The 23,798-nt window shown below is 41.7% G+C and overlaps 1 protein-coding gene across 2 annotated transcripts in view; it reads left to right on the plus strand.

Moving 5' to 3' along the window:
- Window positions 1-23,798, plus strand: part of ror1 (receptor tyrosine kinase-like orphan receptor 1) — a 135,596-nt gene that overhangs the window by 46,316 nt on the left and 65,482 nt on the right. The window contains exon 1 of one of the 2 annotated variants that reach the window (XM_026147810.1): window positions 16,915-17,236. The exons of the other annotated variant lie outside the window; for it this stretch is intronic. The gene's annotated coding sequence lies outside the window, so the exon portion shown is untranslated. Of the gene's footprint in view, window positions 1-16,914; window positions 17,237-23,798 lie in introns of those variants that run through there. 2 annotated transcript variants of the gene reach the window in all.

A 23,798-nucleotide genomic window follows, 5' to 3' on the forward strand; every position in this document is an offset into this window, starting at 1 on the left:
ATTAATAAATGCTGTTGGTATGTCATTCATGCACATGCAATGACTGTATTAACGACTGGAGGTCTTCAATTAATAGGGTTTCTTTTCAATCGCTTACACACACACACACACACACACACACACACACACACACACACACACACACACACACACACACACACACATCGTAAAAAAGCAGGTGACAATAGTTAACTAGCAAGATTAATTAGTTTGCACGCCAATAGCATTCAATTGTTTTTTCAACTTAAGTGTAGGAGGAGTTGGAAAAATGGAAATTTCCCAAGCATCCACAGGTACCTGTCACCTGCTAAAACACTCTGGCCCTGAGAAGATCTGGAGCTTTCACATGAGGGACGAGATGCCCCAGGGCCTGAAAAACAGAATTCTTTCACATTTTGTCTCGATGACCCCGGCTAACCTGCTCTAAGCACTCCCTCCAGCAAGCCAGTTGCATCTTTCACCCACCAAGACTGCATGTCACAGTCAGCAAAGAATCTATGAATAAGGACTGCCTGTGTGTGTGTGTGTGTGTGTGTGTGTGTGTGTGTGTGTGTGTGTGTGTGTGTGTGTGTGTGTGTGTGTGTGTGTGTGTGAGTGAATGGGGACTTTTTGTTTTGTGGGATTGACGTATCCCGAGGGAGAGGACAGAGATAGACAAAATAGACTTTGGCACTACTTGATAAATTGTGGGAAACGGAAAGATCAAGGGAATGACAAAATTAAACTCTTGGTTCTTGTGCCAGGGTTAGGGGAAGTTACTTCTAACTTACTTACTAATTAATTGGTAAAAGTTTAGTGTCAAGTGAAACTAATTACATAAATATACCCTTTTTCCTAATTGCGTCACCACATTGCACTTCAGCGTGCTGCTTTCCACATTTGTGCAAACTTTTGGGAAGAAAAGCAGGTGGATGGAAACACTTTCACTGTTGTGTTATTGTTAGAAGACAAGAGACCATTCAGAATAAATAGTGATATAATAAACTGGATACTGATGAGCACTTGGAATCCGAACTGGTCTCACCATTTCGTCTGTCAAAGGTTGAAAAGGTGTAGTTATAACTGTCTCGAAGATTCATTGGAATATAATAGCCTTGTCCGTCCTGCCACGACGTCCTCAGATGTCCAAAATTCACTTAATAAGCTGATGGTCGCAAGTGATTTAAACTATTTGTGCAGCTGCACAACTTGAAGGTGACCCAGAAGGTTTTACAGGAAGAGCAAATGGCTTTTACAGCGTAATGGAAAGACAGCAAGAAGGCGAACAAGGACATTTTTGCTCTCAGAGGTGGATACGTGGCTTGCCAAATTATGAACGTGCACGCACGCAGAGTATCGACATGCAGTAGGCACACAGTGACATATGGACCCTACTGACAGTGTGGAATTGTGTGCGTACAGCCACGTAACCTCCACCGCCATCCCTCACTCCTTCCATCTTTCAGCATCTGTCACCGCCAGAGGATTATACAGAGGGATGCCTTACACTGCTGTTGCAAAAAAGGAAAAGAAAAAAAGTCGCCTGGAAAAGCTTTATTTTAAGCAAAAGCCCCACAATTTATCTCCCTTCGTCTTTCACCTCATTTTTTGCTGCTTCATTCTTTCCTGTTTGGTTTTCTCTCTGTTATTGTAGGTCTTTACCTTACAATATAAAGCGCTTTGAGGCTGTGATTTGGCACTATACAAAAAAAAAATTTAAATTGAGTTGACTTTTTCTGTTTCTCCACACGTTTCCCTGTCCCCGCTACCTATAATACTCCATAGGTAGTGGAGAATTATTAAATTTAAATGGTTTACTTGCACTGTGTTGGTATTACCAATGTGTGTGTTTTAGTGATAATATTGAGGCTTTTTTTTGGGCCAGTTCTACTTTTTAAATGTTTGTATTTTAGGCCAGTAAGCCCATCATGCAGGCTGCACTCAGTACATTGCAACTAAATTAGTTAATAAAGAGACAACATGCAACGTGCCAATCGATGACCTGTTTGTTCATTGACTTTCTCTCTCTCTCTAAGATCTCTGACATGTGTTCCTCTCCCGGGGTGCCTGCATAGCTTCTAGTTTCTCATGTTTGGTTTTTAGTGCTGCGACGTTGTCTTCACCTCCCACTCACTGAACTCGGCCTATTTAAAAACCTTAAGGGAAGATTTATATATCGCTCGTGTAATCTGTAAAAATTGTCTCGGAGCAGTAAATCAAAGGTTCTCCTGTGCGTTAGTAAGAAATCATATCCGACCCCGAGGTGCCATTTCACAGGCGGAACAGACAAGTCTCTGCGTATATCCCTCTCTGGCTTTCACACACAGCTTTCTCGTACGTGTTCCTCACAAATTTCACTTTTCCCTATTGCTCGTGTAATTGTTCATCTATAAAATGCGCACACTAGCCAATATACGTGAAATTTGTCAGCCTTTCTGTGTTTAATATTTGTAAGTGTGGCACCTTTAGAGTTGATGTAGCATTTGGACAAAAAGCAAAGTACGGCACTTCTCATTCTAGACATCTCACCTCAACACACACACAGGAATGCAAGGCAGAGAAGAAGAGCTCTATGTGTGTGATTGAAGTTGTCCTGCTGCTCTGGGCTGTGATATGAGGGGCAGATAACAGCCCTGCTAGATGAAAGCTTTGAAATGTCTTTATCTCCTGTGCTTGTACTTAGTCTACAAGTCTTTGTTCCTATTTTCCTCTCCAGCAGTGTGCTGAAAATTTTTGTCGTGACTCTCATGTGAATAAATGGCATGGTGTTATGTCTTTTCTGTCATGCTTTGACCTCTCGATGATAGCACTTTAGTGATTTTTTTTTTTGGTTATTGCTAGTCAGTGTTGCAGTTATGGCATTATATAAGCTTTCCATTTAAGACTGACAATCAAACATAAAGAAGCAGTAAGTAAGAGGTTTCACCATCTACTATAAAGTAGCTTAAGCTTAAGTACAAGTTTGCTCTCCACAAGGTCTTTAAAGGAAACGTTTGACCTCTGCTTTAAAGCCCTGACCTGGAATAAAGCAGCCGGACATGTGAGAGAAGTTCTGTCACGGCTGGTGGTCCTGCACTTATATGGAAGCTCCCCCATTAATGTTTAGAAACCTACTAAAACCCTTTCAACCGACTTCATTCACAACTTGACTGACTCTTCTCTCATCTTCATTCAGCCCCCTGGCTGCATGCTCTCTTGCTTTTCCTCACCACCAAACATGTTGGCCTGAGAGAGGGACAGAGAGATCCGGTGACGATTATCCTTTAATTAATTGGACACAGTTTCTTCATTCAAGTTCTCAGAGGGCTTGTTTTTCTGCCTCCTTGCAACCAGATGCTTGCTGAGCAGAGCCAGCTGCACAGAAAAGAACTCATTTCCTCATCTGCTTTGTCCAGCCAAATGATGCTGTAAGTGGCCCGTGCTTGAACTTGTTACACGCTTTAATAGATCCTAACGTTCAGTCTGTATTCTTTTAAGAACTTTAGGATGACCCAACCTAGTAATGTAATTGTGATGATACAGTATTTTGGCACGAATCAGGGCTTGTCTTTCTGATTCTGATTAAATAAAGGTCTGCTGAATGGATTTGCGACACGGGTACAGTGCTGTAGGTCTTGATAGCCAAATAATGAAGTATGTTTTTAGTGTGACTCAGTGTAGTTCAGTTTTCATATGTTATAAGTAATAATTATACAATAATATAAAACAATAACTAGTGAATTGTGGCACTGACCATACACTCTCATGCCACATTTGTGCACAAACCCACTGACAGTAGCTTGCTCAGCATGCTGAGATGAAAGGCCTGACCTCTGTGGCTGTGTTCAAACCTCTGCTTATCTGCTTCCTTATAATCCCTCTAGACGTACCTCGGAGGTAATCAGGCTCTAAAGTCTTGGACTGGTTGAGGTAAGGAAGCAAAAGCTGGAGAGTAAGCATGTGTGTTAATCTTCGTAACCATCTTTGCTCACAATGAACCTTAAGATAAAGCGTTGTCTCGCCACATCTGTCCTAGGGAAATGCTTTAATGACCCTCTACAGGAGTAGGGAGGATCGGGAGTATGGATAGAAGTGTTGACCTTTTTTCTATAACTTAAAAATGAAAGATAGTATTCAGAAAAGCTTGTGTCTTAAACATTTACACTGAGAAAAAGAGAAGTCTGGAAGGAAAATGTAAGAGAGCAACTGTGTAGCTGTTTCATGCCCCTAAGAAAGAGAAATTATGTTTTTAGGATTCCCACTCGGTTCTTGTTAACTGAGCACAGGGATTTCTTCAAATATACCACAAACATTCACATTCACTTGGACTCAAGGATGAACTGGTTAGATTTTGAGGGGTCAAAAATCTTGTTTTGTGCCACAAATAAAAAATTCCCAGGCAAAATTTCACAGATAGGATGGCAATCTGTATTGATGGTGTGGTATATCCATAAGGTCAAAGGTAAACTTGATTGTTACATGTTCACATTCTTCAGAAACATTTTCTGATGGTTTGGTCTGGATGCTGACCACCTTGAAAGTATTAGTATTTGTATCTTCTTTACAGCAGCATTTAGTTTTGAACCTTCACTTTATAGAAAATAACTCTAAATACCAATTTTATTGAGTTCCTTCAAAGTCTCACATTTCATATGTTTATGAACAGAAACAAATACTCCAACCTGACTGCCCAGTATACAGCCACAGGTTGCTAGTTCTAGATTAATTTACCAAGGACAAACAAATTGCTGTCTACTTCCTCTTTCTTTACCTCCATTCTTTTTATTATATTGACCTATCACACACTCCCTCACATCGGCCCCGTTTCTCTACATGTGAAAATTTTGCTTTCCAAACTCCAGACAGATGTTTCACCTAAACTGAGATTTGCTATGCGCTCCGTTGTGCTTCCACTACAATATCATTCATTCTTGCTTCAGTTGGATGGAGAAGGCAAATGGAAGAAAAGGATGAGAGGGAGAGGCAGGCCACCCTGTCTCTCTAGCCAAAGCAAATAACGTGGTTCAGGTGTGCTTAGATTTGGCCCTTGAACCATGTTGCATGATAACCTCAGTGCTCCGTTTGGTTTTTGAGTTGTAGCTTAGATCCATCAACATCCTTTCCAGCAAGAATGTAAAGCTGCTGCTCCTTTTCTTCTCTCGGTAATGTACATTCTTCCTTGACGTAAGTAAAAGATATGCCACGGGATTTTAGTTATCTATGTTTTGATGTAGGAGTTGCAGTTTTTTTGATGTGTGATTCTTGGATCAAAGAAACATCTCTACTCATTTTGAAGAGTTTTTGGTGAAAGGATTACATGAATATTCATCCAAAATAATAGATCCTTGCTGTCAGGACTTGGAGAAGAGAAGTGGATGAGCATAATGCATGCTCTCCAAACTTGTTATGCTGTAAAAGGAGTGTTTGGGAGCCAAGAGAAGTCCTGAAACAGGACTGAAACTAACACATATGTGCAGTAAATGTTCACAGACACAACTCCTCTTCATGCCACAAACATCAGTATTCAGCCTAACAGGCTGATATCATTATTGTTTTCCACAGATGAAAGGACCTGTGGTTTCTGTACTCATTCTCTTCTTGCTTGACCTTTAATATTATTGTGCATTATCAGTCAAAAGAGTAAGACAGTAATGTAGTGTGTAGGGAACCAAATAGCTCTTTGGGAATAAGCACCTACAAACACCACCCGCTCTGTCCTTGCCCATCTGTCCGAGGTTGACCTATTAGGAGTGACCTTTCGACTGCCTGGATGCACGGATGCAGTCGGCTGTTTTATTAGAAGGTATCAATGTCAGAATCTCATGCAAACAGCCTCACAAGCAGCTATCAAATGTCCACTTTGATGAAGACTTTGGACCCGGTTATGTGCTTTCTCCTTCAGTCTGCTCCAGCTTGCCTTTGTTATGAAGGGCCGTTAGCATTCTGCATTCAATAGGCCCCTTTGTCTTGCATGAATGTGTGCATTAGTGTGTTTTATAGAATGAAACATTGTCATTTGCACAGTATGCTTGTGACCCAGGAAATAGAAAATCACTTTGGTGGCTGTCTTAAGGATAATGCATAATGCAAGGATATGTGTGATTCAGCAGTGTAAATAAGAGCGGGTGGCAGTTCTTTCACTGTTCAAAGTGTGGTTAGGTTTTGTGTTTGTAGTTAGTGTTGGTAGATTATATATTTGTTAAACTAGAGCACATATAAGAGTGTGGGTAAAGTAATTGTACGTCACTGAGAGTTTGCCTGTAACCAATCATTTATTATCCGTAAGGTTCCAGTTGGCTCACAGATGGAGGCCACAGTGAGACGCTTCTCAGTCCTAACTTGCCACATATGGATGCTTATATGGGACACCATGGCATTACCTTTAAACCTGCCTTGTACTGCTAAGTGTCATTTTTCAACGTGCATCAATTATATTATATTCTGAGCTATACTGTGATATTTTCCCAAACCTAACCAGTCATTAACCTTACTAGCAACCTCTAAATGTTGGCTTTATCACCATAAAAAAATTTATCAGTGTAAAAAGATATCTTGTGCATGTAGTCCATCTCACAGAAGGAAAGCATGTAAAAGCATACAAGGCATAAACAGAGTTTGTACAATTCTAATGAGCTTGAAAGTCAATATTTGATACAGCCACATTTATTCGTCAACAAAACCTGAACTCTGAACTTTGTTTCACTCTTTGTCAAGATGATCCCACACTGCCTCAGTAATGTTGAGGTTCAGGCTCCGAGGAGGCCATGGTGTTTTTTCTAACCAGGTATGCTTTTACTGGATTGGGAGTGTGGTAAGGGCCATTGCAAAGCTCTCACCCCAACCGGTCGCAGCAGATGGCCCCGCCCCTCCCTGAGCCTGGTTCTGCCGGAGGTTTCTTCCTGTTAAAAGGGAGTTTTTCCTTCCCACTGTCGCCAAAGTGCTTGCTCATAGGGGGTCATATGATTGTTGGGTTTTTCTCTGTATCTATGAAGCGCCTTGAGGCGACTTTTGTTGTGATTTGGCGCTATATAAATAAAATTGAATTGAATTGAATTGAATTGAATTGAATTGAATTGAATAATAAAGATGGTACAATACTACAGATAATTCAACTAAATTTTCAATTCAATTCAATTTTATTTATATAGCGCCAAATCACATCAGCAGTCACCTCAAGGTGCCTTATAATGTAAGCTAGACCCTACAATAAAACATACAGAGAAAAGGATGAGGGAAAGAAGATAAAACTGCACCAATCAAATGATCCATTATTAGCAAGTACTTGGTGACAGTGTGAAGGAAGAAACTTCAGGGAGATGAAGCCATCTGCGTGACCTGAGATTACCTGATCTCAGTACGTGCCATCTGGAAAGAACAAAATGATCCAGATACAATCGTCTTATAACCTGCCGTTTAGACAGAGTCTGCTAGTCTGAAATCACTGTGACTGGGGTTGGTTAGTGGTTTAGCTTTACTGTCTGTTTTTGTGGGCTCCCGTCTTTGTCACAACATAACAGACTGTTACTAGTGGAAAAGAAATAATTAGTAACACCAAGTGTAATGACTGTAATAAATATCTGTCTGGACCCCAATAAGGGTAGTATTGGCATAGATATGGTGGTGTTGGCAGTTGCAGTTATGTAGAAGTATCTAAATGGTTCCTCCATCTGTGTTTAATATAAACTGGAGACACACCAGTAACAGACAATGAAGAAGAGGCTAAAGAACAGATTGTTCGGACGGGGTGAGTGGACAGACTGGGGTTCTTGGAATCTGATGATCCATTAGGTGGACCATCAGCTTAATGCAATTAGTTAAGATGACATCACAAAAACTGCATTCAGCAACATCAGTCTCCAGTCGTGCCGTCACCAGCCTGTGTGTGTGCTGGTAAAGAAGGCCCATTGTTTTGTTTCATTATGAATTACCCCTCCACCTCCCAGATGTGAAACACCATCTTGTTTTTGTACATTCTTCTTGTGTCTAGAAGAAACAGAAACCCCAGATCGACAATTAATAACAAGCTTGCATTGCCAAGAAAAAGATGGAAGGGGGGGGGGGATAAACAGACAGATAATGCAAGGGGTGTGCGATTCATCTTATATTTGCACCTTGTATGTGCGCTCAGGGCGGCAGCAGGCAGAGTGAAAATGACAGAGGCTTTATTTGAAGGCAGCTGAATGCTTGAGCTATTAGTCGAGTGAAGGCCGTAAAAGAAGGAATTTTTTGCGCTGTGCAGTTGGATCCCAGCCTGGGAAGTTTTCATCAGGCTGGGAGGTGTAATGACAATGACGGGGTTCCCCCCAAGGGAAAAAAGAGAGGAGGAGTGATGGGGAAGATGTGAAGAGGAGCAGAATAATGGCTCCGTGTGTAGAGAGAGGTTGGACATAGTTAAGCAACAGCCTGTCAGATTTGGTTTGAGTTTATGCAAAAGAAGAATAGTTTATGGGATGAGAGAAGAGGATCATCTAAACTTTCTTACAACAGGATGCCAAAAAAACAAAACAAAACAACAAGTAAAAAAAAAAAAGACCCACTAAGACAGTTTTAGATGGGAAGGAATCAGGTGATACTTCCTTTGCAACACTTACCAAAGTAGCAGCAGGAAGTGGTAAGAGGAAGCAGCAGGATGGCAGTAACAGTTTCACTGGCCCCTGGCTCAGAGGCTCACTGACCAAACAAAGGATGCTAGAAGTATCTAGATATTGCTGGATGAACTCTTTTCTTTGTATTTGCTTTTTTATTGGTTGTCTTTGGTTTTATCATACGCAAATCAAATAAAAAAGCTCAGTTTTCACAAGCTGACCAACATTTTTGGTGCCTTGTGTCATACCCGTTGCATCTCCCCGTACTACTCTCAGGAGGTTCAGAGCACAAGCAACACGGGGAGGTAATGGAGAGCCAAAGTTATCTTGTGTAGAAGAGATAATTATCTTGTAAATCATGCCTGACCTGCCTGAATACATTGTTAAGAAAAACTGTATTTTGGATGTTGGACTGGAGCCTGGTGAAAGCGCAATGCTGCCAACTCCATAAAACATCACTTTGAACCTGTTTTAATGGTTATTACCGATGGTAGATGCACACTGATCCGGGCCAAAACTTGTTTGCAAAAAGAAACTAAGATGATAAATATAAATTTATGCAAAAACAACCCCAAAAACATACAGCAATATGCAGTGTATACTCCTAGAATAGCAGACGGAGGGTAGAACTTAGCCAAATTAGCCACATGCCAACCAGAACAACTGCCTGCGGGAGGAGTAAAGGGAAAGAGCGAGAGGGAGAAAGCGTGCAGAGGGCGGAGGTAAAGTGAACTTTCCAGCTGTTACCATATCATGTTTGACATCAGTCTCTTGTCCTCCACCCACCAAAGGGCCCTCGGATCAACACACACCACCAACAGACACACACGCTTAGATTTATTAGCTCTGAATAGCCTCAAGGCTTCTTTTCTTAAAGGGACTCTTGTCACACACACACACACACACACACACACACACACACACACACACACACACACACACACACACACACACACACACACAAAGGATAGCCTCACACTTGTAGCTATCCAAAAACACTGCTGTTAGATTTTGCTGTTATTCTCTTAAGTATTTACACTCCACATCCATCAAGAAATATTACCCCTTCCTTAATCTCATCATTGGAGCATGAAATTATGGGTTAGGCAAGAAAAAGACCTCCTGAGTCAGCATTAAAAAAAAAAATGAATAGCACCATAACAAAGGGCACAATTTTCTAGGCGCACACACACACACACACACACCTGAGTGCAAATGCACTTCAGCTCATCAAGTAATAATGCCAACTCCTTAAATACCACACAGCTCGCCACAGGTGTTGTCTCTCATTGCTCACACGCAGCTGCAAGCATCAGCACACTCAGCTCCCAGATGCCTGCTTATTGGAGAAGCGTGTCCTGTTCGTAGATAACAGCAGATTTTCTTTTCTTCATTGTGCCCTTTCATTTGTAGTGCTTCAGGTTGTCAGAGCACTGTCGCCCTTTTTTTTCTTTTACCAACACGACACACACTTGCCATCGGATCCTTCTTGCTCAAGAACGGGCCTGCCCGCACCCGTGATCTCATCGCAGCGAGAGCCGGGGGTCGTGTGCTGCAGAGAGAGCTCCAGTACCTGGGGGCCTCGCTCCGGTCCCCCCCTGCCTGTCTGCTAACCCACTTCCCCAGCTCTGCCACGGTAGCTTGTAAAAGTCACAGTGAGTGCTAAAATAAAAAAGATGCACGCTGTTTTTATGAGCTTTCTTGAACTTTTTTCCTGTCTCTCGTTGGTCTCCCTCTTGCTGCACTCTCTCCTTACTTTGCTCCTGCTGTGCTAGTGAAAGCACTTTGTGACACACTGTAGTTTTGGTTGGATTAATCATTATAACCCTCTGTTCTTCTTTTACCCTCTCCTCTCTCTCATCCCTCAACTCCTCCATTATCTCCCCACACCCACCCCCTGATATGCTTTACAGTTTAGGGGGGACCCCCTCCCATCGCCTCCATTCTCTGATCCTATTTTCAATGGTCCATTAAGCCAAGATGATTCACTCAGCCTGGACTAAAAGTGATTGTGTCACAAGCTCCTTGAAATGATGTGAAAAGCTCCCATCAAAGCGTTACACCGAGTTTGATTTTACCCCAGAGGATGAGAGAGATAGAGACAGCCCATGTGTCGGATCAGTAAGAAAAATAGAGTCATAAATATGGGCATACAATCGCCATCAGATGACACTTACTGTCAACCCCTCTTCATAAATCATCACAGGAATGACCAGCCGCTCTCAGTTATTCTTGCCTATTATTTTCACTTACTCCTGGGCACAGCAGATCTGAAGGTCTCCGGGGATAATGACAATATTAGTAACATGCTTAAACCCTGCAATTGGATCTGGCTTCATGTTGCCAGACTATATGTATGAGCTGATGAGTGGAGAGCAATGCCAAATCTGGTACACAGCAGCGTGAAGGATGTTTCTTTTCTGTAAGTTAGGCTACAGAGAGGTGTTTATGCCTCTGCTCTTTATAACTCTTGCACTTGAATGACACATTTTCAATCATTACTACCTTTCAGCAAGGGCTCAAGTGTGAAGTAGCCTTTCATGCAGTGGCATTCAAATTAATATGTCTTCTATGTGCATTGCAGTCTAACTCCAGTAGGTGCCTCAGATGCCTGGTTTCACTTAATGCTCTCTCAATGGTAATTTCACAGTTTGTGCAGTGTTATGAAACTGAATTAGCAGGTTATCCAAACAGTATGATTCGGTTTGACATGAAGTCTGTCATGTACAACACTCACATGCCAAGAGCATCTTCTTTAAACTAGTGCAGAACCCGTTCAAAGAGAGATTAACCCTGATTATTTTTATACGGCTACAATTTACAACTGTACTCTAAATGCTTCACATTTGCCGGTGAATGCTAGCAATCATAAAGTTGCTGTTTTGATAAGAGGAGTGCTGTAAGGATCTAGTGTGTGTGTGTGTGTGTGTGTGTGTGTGTGTGTGTGTGTGTGTGTGTGATTATGCTTAGCTGTGCTTAGCTTGTAGCTGTGCAGAATGTGCAGGTTGTAGATTGCAGCTTTCTGCAACTGTCAATGCTAGTTAAATTACAAAAAATCCCCAAAATTTACAAAAAATACAAAACAGTTACAAAAGCCATCCATCCATCTTCCGCTTATCCAAGCCAAGAGATATGTCACATACATATCCTGGGTGGAACCTCATACTTGCAGGATCCACCAAACCATCCCAACTGCCTGATGAGTAGCATCTTTATTCTGACCCCTTGAATGACTGCACTCTGCACCTTGTCTCTATGGTAGAGAACGGGCACTCTTCGGCAGGTCAGACAGCCAATCACCCTTCCGAGGAAGGGTCACTTCCGTGGCATGTAGCCAGGATCTCACAAATAGTAACTAAATAATTATAATTCTATATCTGTATGGTCTTGTCTGGCTATTTTTGTGAGCATTTTAAGTCATCCAGATGCTGGACTTTAGATTTCACTCTCATTATTTTTCACACCCTTGAAGGGTCTTTTTGAGGGTTAAGTCTTATTTGGAGGTTAAAGTTTTAATTTGGTCCAAGTTACTGTTGGGGCTTGGGACTTCATAGTGACGGTTAAAGTAAAGGCTCACGAATGCATCGATGCTTGGATGTACTTTTGAATTACTACTTACTTCTGTAGCTAAGCTGGTATTCCGAAAGCAGGAATAGTTCCATGCTTTGCTTTTCTTAAGAGCACCATGTCGATTGCAGTATGCTTGCTGGTACTTAATCTGTTGAGAATTTAACTTTATTTTCAGCATTTTGGTCGAGTTACTGCTAAAACTGTCACACAGAAAAGTGATTGGGACTATTTCTGCAGGTAGTGGAAGCCAGGCTGTTGTCAGCCTGTAAAAATTTAGGAGCCTGCTCTTTATGGGACTCGCACTGAGAGCTGGGACTGTCCTTGTTGGAAGCAGCCGTCAGGGCTTGTTGCTGTCACACCTCTCTGTGTAAGGGGGGAGAAATGGAAAAATGAGAAAGCTGGTGTGCCCCAAAGCTTGGAAAAGCTTCGTGATATTTATGCACACATACTCTGTATTTAAAGTAAAGAAAGAAGTATATGATGCAGTAAATCATAAAGGCAGACACTTACACACAAACAAAGACAAATGTGTATGAATTTTAATACTCCTGCCAGCAACACCAGGAAATATCCCGGGCCTCTTCAAGAGGTAGCAGGAGGGTTGAAAGCTCCTTTGAGCTGCATTAACAGCCCATAGTGTGCTCTACAGTTCCAGACTCTGAAAGAGTGTGCACTATTTTAATGACCCAACTACCTGTATTTGCCTGCCACAAATCTATATTATCTAACATATAGGGAGCTGAAGCATTTTCTTTAGGACCATATAACATCTGGCACTGGCAGAGATACATAAATGGCGAGATCAGTGCTCAGCTTTCAAGTGTTACTGTTAACATAAAAGCTGAAAAAGATATTTTACTTCTAATTTTCTGTTGACCTTTGACCCCAGCTTTTTACTTATGTAACAAAATAAAGCGTCATTAAATGCACATCACTCCAGAGGATTCAGAGACCCATAATTCACATTCATTGTCAGCACAAACTGTATGAAGATGTGTGTTTATTATTTTCTCCGTAGGACAAATGTGGATGGATGTTTTGTTTTGGAAGCGAGCAATTTAGCAAATGCGATATGGAACAATGCAGCGGGAACAACGATGCCTTGTGGTCAAGCACACCAAAGTGAATAAATAGAGCTGTGGACTAGAGTACAGACGATCCACAGGGCAGAGGTGAAGGATGACTGCTTTCTAATAACACTGGCTAAACTCCACGACAGGTTTGCTTTATTCATCATGCCATCATTTTGCATTTGATGACTTTTAATTGCACGAGTCCGGCATTGTTAGTGTTATGGCTGGTGTTCTCAGCACTGGCGGGTTGCCTGGTTTGGCCCCTTGGTGGGTATGATGGGAATCTGAGGTGGCCAGCATTACAGGAATAGCTTTTATTCCCCTACAGGTTTAAAGACAGTAGACCCAAATAAACACAAGGCTTAGGAATGCCAGGACAAACATGAGGAACACAATGCCTATTCAGTGATTCTCATGAAAATTCCTTATCATAAGAAACGGGGATGTCAAAGCGAGCTGTTTGGCTGCCTTGTACTTCTCTTGGCTGGGAAACCTCTACTTTTGTTTCAGCTGGCATTAAATGCATAGACGGGGTAATTTTTATTCGCTTTTAAATGTTGGAAAGACGTTCTGCAGTTTCAGTCGTATGTAATGATTCTCATTAATCTGTGCTGGTGATAAATTTTACTGCCATTAAGCCATCTTTCAGGGGTAAGAAAAATGAGCAGCAAGGCTTTAATTATTTCAGAAAGTCCCCCCCCCCCCCCCCCCCCCCCCCAACACCAGTGTTAAATTAAGAGCGGGGGGAAAAGCCAGGCACTCTTTCTAAGTTTAATTTTGGCCTGTATTTCTGAGAATAAACATTTAGTTTAAAATGAAATAAAAGCTGAAGTATCAGCTGAATCACAGGAGAATTGTCTTTCAAGATGCTGGATTAGTGTTAGCCGCACTGCCAAAAGAACAACACAGAACTGGATTTGGCAGCAGAGATAGCCATCAAAGATAATGAAAAGTAATAAAGTGTGCGTGTGTGTGTTCGTTTGTGTGTTTTTGTGTGTGTGTGTGTGTGTGTGTGTGTGTGTGTAGGTGTGTGTGTGTGTGTGCAGTGGAAAGCTCGGGCTGAATGTCTCGGATATTGTGTGTGTACATGTGTCGAGAAGATGAAAATCATTTTCAGGGCATCGGCCAACGTGTTTGGTTTTTCACCCACCCACTTCCACCATGCGGGGGGCATAACCCTGGCTCCTGCCTTGATGTTTGATTGCCTATCATGAGTTATAGTTTTGCATTTGTAGAATTTGAATTGAGGTGATGAACTGAGGTTGCTCGAGTGTCGAGTGAAATGTCCAGTTTAATGAAAAAATAAGAATAACAAAAATGAAACAGAGCAGATTTCTCATACATGGGTTGGTGTGCTGAGATGGGAGGAAGCGCAGCAGACACACACATAAAATGTGAAATGAAGCATGAAAGGTGAGCTCAGTAAATTTCAACATGGTAGCATGCCACCTGTGCAACAAGGTCATTTATGAAATTTCCTTGCTACTAAATATTTCACACTCAACTGTTGGGTATTAAAACAAAGTGAAAGCAATTGGGAATGACAGCAACTGAACCACAAAGTGGTAGGTCACGTAAAATCACAGATTGGGGTCAGCAGATACTGAAGCGAGGTCGCCAACTTTCTGCAGAGTCAGTCTTTACAGAACTCCAAAATTCATATGGCCTTCAGATTAGCTCAAGAACACTGGAAAGAAAGCTTCATTGAATGGGTTTCAGTGGCTGAAGAGCTGCATCCAAGCATATATCACCAACCATGATGCAAAGCAGTGGATGCAATGGTGCAAAGCACTTATTTTCAGTGCCCCTTAGTTCCAACATGACTGTGCATCAGTCCACAAAGCAACGTTCATAAAGACATGGATGAGCAAATTTGGTGTGGAAGAACTTGACTGGCCTGCACAGAGTCCTGACCTCGACCTGACTGAACACCTTTGCGATGAATTAGAGTGAGAACTAGAGTGAGCCAGGCCTTCTTGTCCAACTTCAGCATGTGACCTCACAAATGTACTTTTGGAAGAATGGTCAAAAATTCGCATAAGCACACTCACAGCCTTTCCAGAGAGTTGAAGTTGTCATAGCTGTAAAGGATCGGCCAACTCCATATTAAATCCTACGGATTAAGAACAGGATGTCACTCAAATTCATACGCACTAGAAAGCAGACAAGTAAATACTTTTGCCGATATAGTCTATATAATATTCTCAGTCATATTCAACTCATTCCAACATCAGTGGCCTTTAACTGCAGTGTTATAAACTCATTTCACACTACATTAGCGCATACTTTTACTCACTCATTTAGGGTTTTAAAATATCCATTTCATGCACACTGCTTTCAGCACTGCTCATAGCTGGAAGCAGTTGTTTCCTGTTTGCAAGTTCACATTAAATCTGAGCCATAGTTTGCTTGTTGTGAGCTGACTGAGTCAACTCAACTGTCGGGTCTGAAAAGACATCTGAACTAATGTGGACCCATCTTCAACTGCAGTTAAAAATAACACAAAAGAAACAGCGCAATCCTACTGAGACGTTTCTCATGAAATGAATCCACTTTGTCACGACGAAGATCTTAAAAAAAGAAGAAAGAAAGAAATTTGGCTTCGGATTAAAACGTTTTAAGTAAACGCGTTGAAAGACAGCAAACTACCATGAAATAAAAATGGCCCACAAGCACAACAAGATAATGTGTTTTTAAATATGTGATGAAATGAAGTTTAAAGTTTGAAATATGATGCTAATTTTTGTGACAGTGCCTCAGCTTTGCCTTTCAGTTTATACTTTTTTGCACCATTACCGTTAGGAGAGAGGAGTGTTTTATACATGTGAAGCAGCAGTTGTATGTGGTGGACAGAAAAAGAGCTCTTGTGGGGAAATGGATTTATTGCTTGCTGTGTTTAACCCCTGCACAGGGACTGTTGTCAGATTGATTGCAGATGAGCAAAGGAAGGGCATAAGGAAGGATTGGGTTTCACAATCCTGTAACATACTCAAGCTGAATTTATTATTTTTTTTAAAGCTGAATTATAAGGACAGAGTGAGAATATGATCGGTTTGGGCACGATGCAGCATGTGGAGGGGGTTTCATAGACATATAGAGTAGTCTCTATAGAGTATCTCTCAAGCTTCTGATCAGAGGTCTTTTCCAATCCAAGAAACAGAATCAATGCCAATCTCGCCTCTTGTTTTCCTCACTTTCTTATTGTTATCCCTTATTGTCTCTTTGCACAATCCTTTCCTTGTTTGGTCCTTCTGTTCTTGCTGTGTGCCTGCTCTGCTTGTCTTCTCAGTCCTCCACAACTGTTGGAAAGCTTCAAAGACAAGCGAGGGCATCAAAGGCTTTGGCCCCGAGTGGCCGCCTCCACTCATCCCAGCGCTTCCCTTCTTTTTCTGTCTTTTAGCCTCCGCTGTTCCAGCTTTGTTGTTCCTCCCCTCATGTGCAAGTGATTAAACAACAGGACCAAAAGAAAACATGAGCTTTGTTTTCCAGGCAGCGGGCACGCTCAGAATTCTAGTGGATTTATAGCAGTGAGGATTCCTCAGATCCCAACTGGCTAACTGTTACCCTCGAGAGCTTTCTTTGGTACCTGCTAACACCATCCACGTCTATGCTTTTTGTTCACTTTTCTGCTTTTCCACACTATCCACTCTTTTTTTAATACTCTTCCTTTTCCTCCACTCTGTTTTTTTTTCATTCCCCCCCCCCCCCCCAGTCATCATCAACCTTATTTTCCTATCCTCTCTTCTAGACAGAGAAGATGACACAAAGGTCTATTCATAGCCTGAGTGACTGCTCATTTTCTCATTCCTGCCTAGCCTTGTCTCACTGTCACTCCAGTTCTAATGAAAGGTCAGCTAGTCACGGACGGTACAGTCGCTTCTATTGTTACTTTACGGGCAACAGCTCTATCGCCTGCTATGCCATCTGCTCTGCAAGCAAAAACAGATCATCAGATCTTAATATCTAGCGGCTTGTCCTTGCGGTGACTTCCAGTCCAGCTGGACGTCATAAAGGTTACGGTGGGGGCCCGCCATCTAAATGAAGAACGAGGTGAATACTTTTATTGCACATATGCTCAATATTACTGCTGTGGTGCAAGAATTAGCCTGGCTTTGATCTTTCAATGAGAAATTTAGATCTAAAAATTTCCACAAGCCTTTCTCATTAATATGAGCGTGAGTGCAGCTGATATTGTATGCTTACAAAGAGCTTTACTAAAGATATTGGTCATTGATTCATATCTTTTAAAAAATCAGAGAATGATTATATTGGTAGATATTAAACATGTTTTGGTTTTTTTCAAATAGGTTTCGTTGTCGTATTGTGTGGTGTCTTTTTTTGGTCTTTGGATTTCTTATCATTTACACAGTGACAAATACACTGATATTGGGGTGATTGGAGGTAGAGCACTATTTAGAAGGTTGGTGGTGCAATGCTTGACTGCTCTAGTTTGCGTGCCAAGGAATACTTGGGCAAGATACTGATCGCCAAGTTGCACTCCGATGCATTCATGTGAGTGTGAATGTGAGTGAGCATTAGACAGAAAGCACTTCGATGTAGAAAAAAGTGCTTGTATGAATGACTGAATAAGGGATGTTAAAGCACTGAGTGCTCACATAGAGTAGAAAAGCACTATGTAAGAGCCATTTACCACATATGTTTGGAAATAGCTTATTAGCCCCGATTATTTATCAGAAATGTTCTGTTTCAGGATGCGATACGGAGCCAGCTCATTTCAGAACACAGAGCACAGCTGAGACTGATTTAGTCAAATACTAAAGCACTAGTTTTTGAGATTTTACTGTTAGCAGTACCTCTATGGATTCTGCTCGCATTTAGGCTCTTAGTTCCCTTATTGATTTCCGATCTGGGTGGATTGAAAAGCCCACAGATTCATACTTAGTACTTGGGTCTGGCGGGAGTTCAGCTTATACCAGGCATGCCGCTGGGCTTGTAGTACACTGGCCGAAAGTCTATTGAAGAAACAGAGTTGAGAAAAAAACACTTTGATGTGGCTCAGATATGCAGAAGCTCCACTGCTGTGATGTTGATGTCATTGTTGTGCATTTTCAAACACAAATATACATGGCAGGGTTGATAAACACATGCAATAAGCTTGGATTCATAGGATTTAAAGGATTGTACAATCTGGAAGCCGTTCTTTACTCCCTCTGTGCTCCTGTCAAAGTATTGGACACGACTCAAACAGATTACGTCACCAGATAGAAACAGAAAGGATCGCTTAAGCTGAGGAGGCTCTCAGTCGATCCGAGGCTATGCAGTAGATTATCCAGTAGATGTATTATTTCACTGGATAACTGAATGCACAAAGCTTTATAGACATTCAGTTTAATCATTCATAAATGAGTCTTGACCAAAAGTGGTGTGCCAAACTGCTTCCCTGTGTCATCGCCGTGTAGCTTAAAAAGCACAGCATGTCAGTTTTACAGTTAACAATTTGATTAAATATTGTTGAAAAAGAGAAGCGTGACATTTTTAAGATTGTTTTTTTTTGTAAATGAGACAAATCTGAGGTGGTTTTCATCAGGCAACTGTGATGTTTGTATGTGTGGGGAGTGGGGGGGGCACCACATGCGCAGACGCTCCCACTTAGCCAGCCCCAGGCATGTGCTGCAGAGTGCCAGCCAGAACAGAAATTTCTACCAAAAACAATCAAAGTAAGTGGAGTGTGGATCATAGAGTCAGTCTGGCATGCTTGTGTGCTGACTGGAGAGTAATGAAAGAATTTAAAAGGCTCGAGCTTAAATCACGTTTCAGTCAAACAAAAGGAAGACAATTTTGGAGAAAACTTAGCCTGCAAGTGATTTAAAATCACGGGCCTAACAATACAGTGCGGTATTTGTTCGAATACATGCGTCGGTGCTCGTAGACATGCACGGGGTAAGCAGTAAAATGCAAGCGGAGGCTGAATCAGTCATATGAGAGAAATTTGTATGATCGAGCGTGTGTGTGGTTCTGTCTTTGCATGTGCTCGTTTCACTTGCAACATGTGGTTTCTTAGATTGGGTCGGGTAACTGTGTGTATGCGCGCGTGTGTGAATGCGCTCATGCACAAATAAACACACGCACACATGCCGCCTTGCAACGAACTGTGCAAAATTGCAGCTGGTGATATGTGACAGGAAAACTGTTTTCAGATTTCAGTTTAATTCTGTTCAGACTCTTCCCTTCACATGTGGAAACAATACAGTTTATTCCCGCTCCTATATTGTATGCAAATGACACGCTGAATGGAAAAGTTTTTCCAAATCTTTTGTTATTGTGTCTTGTTTGTGTATTTGAGTTCATGCTAATCCATATACACGGTGTCAGGATGGTAACGTAGCATATAAAGCTCAGCTGTACCCAAAAGCAGAGTGTAAAAGTGCTAAAACAGCTGTTTTGTTTTTTTACTGGACTTTTTCTTTGTCCAGTATAAATGCTAAACTTGCTTCCATGTTAGCTTATAATGGCCTCATTTAGTTGAAGAACAGGCAGTTTAAAAAAAAAAAGTCTGATGCTTTGCAGAACACCATCTTCACTTCACTCTGGGCTCTCTCTGCTGAGGTGATGGTGAAGGATGGTCACCTGAGAGCTGGTGTTTGTTCACCATGAAGGCCATTTCAAAACGACAAGCGTTCGTGTCTTCCAGCTGGAGCCTCTATTAAGTTTGCAGGTGCAGATGTGGAGGCAGTGGGATGCACATAAGCACACATCTTTAAAATAATTATTTTTTAGCAGAATGGTGTATTTAAAATATGCTTGGGGTTCAAATCACTACAAAATTGCCTAAACTGCTATTGAAGACAACTGAAGAAGCTTACCTTTCAGCATACTGCCCACAACTTCAGGAAACACCAAGCTACCAAAATTTACTTCCCTATTGTGGAAGACTTATGGAGGTCTTTTGCATGTGTTCAGGCACTTCATCTATATCAAGACCAGTCCATAAAAGGTGATGACATCTGCACGTTAAAAAACAGGACTGCAGATTTTTGTGCAGAAAAAAAAATTGGGACTTTTTGTAAGATAAGATAAGATAAGATAACCTTTATTAGTCCCACACGTGGGAAATTTGTTTTGTCACAGCAGGAAGTGGACAGTGCAAAAGTTATGACGCAAAAATTAGAATACAATAAGAATAAATACAGTACACAGCTGTACAGAATAGAATAAAATAATATACTATATACAGTAGAATAAAATAGAATAAAAATATAAAATAAGATAAAAATAGAATACGAATGCTATATACAACTGAGTAAAAATACAACGATGCCATAAAAGATTATTGCACTTAGTGTTATTGCACATGTGTGGATGTGTGTGTTTGTTCAGTTAAAGTCTTTGTTGTGGAGTCTGACAGCAGTGGGGAGGAAAGACCTGCGAAATCTCTCCGTCCCACACCGTGGGTGCCGCAGTCTCCCACTGAAGGAGCTGCTCAGTGCTGTCACAGTCTGCTGCATGGGGTGGGAGATGTTGTCCATCAGGGATGACAGCTTAGCCGCCGTTCTCCTGTCACTCACCACCTCCACTGGGTCCAGAGGGCATCCTAGAACAGAGCTGGCCCTTCGGATCACCCTGTTCAGTCTCTTCCTGTCCCCAGCAGAGATGCTGCCGCCCCAGCAGACCACGCCATAAAAGATAGCAGAAGCCACAACAGAGTCATAGAAGGTCTTCAGGAGTGGGCCCTCCACCCCAAACGACCGGAGTCTCCGCAGCAGGTACAGCCTGCTCTGCCCTTTCCTGTAGAGGGCGTCTGAGTTATGAGTCCAGTCCAGTCTGTTGTTCAGATGAACACCAAGGTACCTGTAGCTGTCCACAGCCTCAATGTCCATACCTTGGATGTTCAGTGGTTGCAGTGGAGAATGCTTGTGCCTGCGGAAGTCTACCACCAGCTCCTTGGTTTTACTGGCGTTGATCTGGAGGTAGTTCAGCTGGCACCAGTCCACAAAGTCTTGAGTCAGTCCTCTGTACTCCTTGTCGTCCCCATCAGTGATGAGGCCGACTATTGCAGAGTCATCAGAGAACTTCTGCAGGAAGCACTGGGTGGAATTGTGGGAGAAGTCTGCAGTGTAGATGGTGAAGAGGACTCAGGAACTCCACTTTTTAGGAAACACTTGAGCTGAATATTGTAGCCTGTTTTGATCGAAGGATAAGGAATCATTAGTCATTTCTCCACCAGTTAAATCTCTAACATCCGCAAGCTGTGCATTACCTTAAATGGTGCAATACAGTATGAGAATTTCCTCCTTCAAGGTTTCTGTGCCTCTTCCTTTGCCCAAACACCTGGCTGTCACGTTGTCTGAGGAAAATGACTCTACTGTATGATCTCTTTACAGCATGAAAAACACTTACTGAGAAAGAAGCGCACCCGTGCCTTTTTGGAGTCTGGTGATTGTCAGCAGTGGCTGCTCAGTTCAAAGGCTTCATGCCTATATAATAATAGGCAGACGAACGGAGCTGACAGAGCCCATCCACCAGATGTGAAGCATGACACACTCCAGTGTCTGTGCTGTCTGTCTGCAGCCTGCAGCTATACAATACACTACATGTATATACACTCAGACACAAGGCTGCACTTCATCATGGGGAGCTTAAATTGTATTTAACCAGCCAAGCAATTATGAACTAATTTTTATTTATAATAGTGACCTAGTAAAGACAGCATTAAAACTTTATTGCTTTCACGTCTTCTCTCTTCTTCTTTTTTTTCCTGCTTTAACTACCCATCCAAGCACGTCTCAGCCTGCGTTCAGTTTATCCCCTAAATGGTTCTCTTCAATCCCACACATCAGTTTTACGCCTTTCATAAAACAGCTCAGTAACTAGTGAAATCATTCTGACAGCGTAGGACTGTGTGCGTCATTGTGCTCTACACTGTATCATCAAAGACTTGGAGAGCGCTGGGAAAAATTCCTTCATCTCTGTCCGAAACTGATGATAAACTGTTTTGTAGTCTTAAAAGCTAGCTATGCATTTGCTTTGATCCAGACTATTTTTGTGCCTACATTTGTCACCGCAGATCACAAATGAGTGGACACTTGGTATTTCTTTTCTCATTTCTCAGACTCTGTTGCTCCTTGCTGTTGGAAGAGGAGGGAGGATTGTTTATGTTAGTGTGAACCAGACCTGAGCCCATCATGGCTCTATTTCTTTAAAAAGGACCCTGGACACTGTGCAATGTATATACAAGAGAGATAATGAGGACAGTATATTGGCTGCTTGGTAACACTTTATAATACAACCTCTGACTACGGATGTAAATCCTCTGCAATATTTTGTTTTAGTTGAAATTTCATGTAATTAATTGAAAAATAAAAATCCCCATTAAAATCTCCCATAATATGGAGTGGATCAATTCAACTTATTTTCATTACATGTTCATTTAGTACACAATAGAGGTTGTATTATTCAATTTTACCAATATATATGTGATAAGGACTGTTCCCTTTCATCAAGTTACAATACAAAAAAAGAAATGGCATAAAAATTTGCACATTTGCATCACTGTTCAAACATAATTCTCAAAAAGAGTGTAGACGAAAGGATTGTTGCCTTTCTTGTAAAATACCTGGAAGTTGGGGAATGTTAAGCCACGCCATAATACGGCACATGCCCAAAGTGAACTATGTAAGTTGGGGTAATGCTGTTTCTGTTTGCACAAAATTTGCAAGAAAAATTACACAACACAATTATTTACATTATACTTTGTGTTTTATTTTTTGCAAAATACCCAGAATTAATAACTACTTAAAATTACCTGTACTAGCGTACATATGTTTAGTTATTTCTATGCAAATATAATTCAATTGTTATTTCTATCCATCCATCCATTCGCTTCCGCTTATCCTTTTCAGGGTCGCGGGGTTGCGCTGGAGCCTATCCCAGCTGTCATAGGGCGAGAGGCGGGGTACACCCTGGACAGGTCGCCAGTCTGTCGCAGGGCCAACACACAGGGACAGACAACCATTCGCACTCACATTCACTCGCACATTCACACCTAATGGCAATTTGGATTTTCCAATTAACCTATCCCCACAAGCTGCATGTCTTTGGACGGTGGGAGGAAGCCGGAGTACCCGGAGGGAACCCACGCAAACACGGGGAGAACATGCAAACTCCACACAGAAAGACCCCGGCCTGATGTTGGAATTGAACTCAGGACCTTCTTGCTGTGCGGCAACAGTGCTAACCACCGTGCCACCGTGCTGCCTTGTTATTTCTAATACTTTGGAATTCCATTTTATTACAGGGGTATTACGCGCTTAGTCACGGACCGAGTTCTTGTGGGACATCCTTGAAAAAAATTTGATCCTTTAAAAGGGAATAAATTCAGAAAGTGCAGGAGTGTTTCTCCTGAAAAGTGTGGAAAAGTGAGAAACAAAAGCAAAAAAGCAAAAAGACAGATAATACTGAAATTTAATGAGATGTTTTTGTCCGTTAAATGAAGCACCACAATAACATCGGGGCCAGCGATTTTACTCGAAACATGTTCCATATGCTCTCAATGTCTCTGCATTTTTTTTTCCTTCTTTTACCCTTTCTGTCTCTTTTGATTTCCCATCTTACTCTTCTCAGCCCTTCCTGCCCACTTGTTGTTTTATTGAGG

The sequence above is a fragment of the Astatotilapia calliptera genome, chromosome 17, assembly GCF_900246225.1.
Source record: "Astatotilapia calliptera chromosome 17, fAstCal1.2, whole genome shotgun sequence".
Taxonomy (NCBI): Eukaryota; Metazoa; Chordata; class Actinopteri; order Cichliformes; family Cichlidae; genus Astatotilapia; species Astatotilapia calliptera.